Source organism: Plectropomus leopardus, unplaced genomic scaffold, assembly GCF_008729295.1.
Source record: "Plectropomus leopardus isolate mb unplaced genomic scaffold, YSFRI_Pleo_2.0 unplaced_scaffold8749, whole genome shotgun sequence".
Lineage (NCBI taxonomy): Eukaryota > Metazoa > Chordata > Actinopteri > Perciformes > Serranidae > Plectropomus > Plectropomus leopardus.
In genome coordinates, this window is record NW_024696449.1 from 389 (window position 1) to 2,059 (window position 1,671).

At 41.8% G+C, this 1,671-nt stretch overlaps 1 long non-coding RNA gene across 1 annotated transcript; it reads right to left on the reverse strand.

Moving 5' to 3' along the window:
- Positions 1 to 206: 206 nt before the first annotated feature.
- LOC121940461 lies at positions 207 to 1,538 on the reverse strand. Its single transcript, XR_006105631.1, has 4 exons — positions 1,424 to 1,538; positions 1,269 to 1,338; positions 992 to 1,061; positions 207 to 327 (listed from the first exon to the last, which is right to left on the reverse strand). It is a non-coding gene; the product is annotated as an uncharacterized LOC121940461 (long non-coding RNA).
- Between the last annotated feature and the right edge of the window lie 133 nt (positions 1,539 to 1,671).

The following is a 1,671-nucleotide window of genomic DNA, read 5'->3' on the forward strand; positions in this document are numbered from 1 at the left end:
CTACCCCCACATATGTGTTGCCTCTTAATACCCTGTTCTTGTTATTGTGTTTGTCCTGCCCTTTTGCACTCACTAAAAAACAAGAAATAAAGAAAATGAAATGAAACTGATGACTTGTTTTACAATGAAAGGAGTTTTCTGAACACAGGTAACTATTTATTAACAATAAATAAAAAACACCGGACAGTTTTTCTTTTTGAAAAACAAATTACGTTCGGGGGATTAAAGATGTTGAAGTGGTTGCTGCTCACCTTCCAGGGTCTGTCCGTGCTGGGGGCGTCCTCCACGTCTCCATCCACCTCGCTGGCTGACACCCAGGTATCATAGCTGAAAAAAGGGATGAGAACGACATCCATCAGCTGACAACTGAAACATTACACCCACAAAAGGATCATCACTTCAAAAGCTTTGATAAATCGGTAACATGAAACCCCAAAAAATATAATGAAAACAAACTACACATTTGATAAAAATTTGTATTATATAAATAATAATAATAATTTTTAAAAAACTGGAGCAACAACATTTGTATTTGGTTTTTTAATTCGGCAAAATCTGAGTGAAAACCCTGTTATACCTATCTACTCCTTCAAATACAAATACAGAGTCAACAAAGTGACAATATCTGATTGAATATTTGATAAAAGAAAGAAAGCAACAACAATAATGTACATAAAGATACTTAAAAACCAAACAAAGACAACAAGAACAAATAAACATAGAGTGACAATTGTTTGGGTTTAGTTACAGTTGTCGTAAGACTTTTGGTTTGGGGTTATTCTTTTTTTGTTGGTGCCTGTGCACCTTTATATTCTTCTTCCTGTTATTACTCAGATTCATTTTGTATAAATGTTTTGTGTCTTCCTGCAGACGACCCCAAAGCTTCTTTACCTACAAAATATCATCTTTTCAGAATGCGTCTAGCTTCATGACACACTGAGATGTTTAAAATGGGGAAACTGCTGGTTGGTTGGCTGGTGTGTGGTCTCACCTGTCGGGGGACAGACCCCAGTGCACCAGCACCTGCTTGTCTTTCCTCATGACAGGACGAAGCCATTCCTCTGCAACACACACAAAGCAGCGCTGACACACACACACACGCACACACACACTGACCAATAAACCAGTCCTCAGGTCCAATGATGACACAGTCTCTCACAGATTTCCCTGCTAGCTGATGTTATTTCCACACCATCACAGGTAACGGCTGCTCTGTCTGGATCGAGACTGAATAAATCAGAGGCTGTTTCAGAGACGTTCGGCCCTACCTTCTTCCTGTTGGGATGGAGACGGGTAGATGTGGTGGGTGGCTTTGGACTTGTCCTCCGTGATGGACCCCTGGACATGATGGAGAGGACAAAATGATAACATAAGAAAGAAAAGGCCCCGATTGGCTGGTCAGACGTGTTGAGTCGGGGCTCACCTGGTGCCTCTTGATGATGTCCTTCAGTTTACCGGCCTGTTTCTGCTCGATGTCCGGCGACAGAAACACCGTGGGCCGAGTCAAGCAGTTATTCTAACAACACACAAACATCAAGTCAGAACAATCGACACACTTCATCTACACACCGCTGCACACTTCATCTGCACACTTCATCTGCACACTTCATCTACACACAGCTGCACACTTCATCTGCACACAGCTGCACACTTCATCTGCACACTTCATCT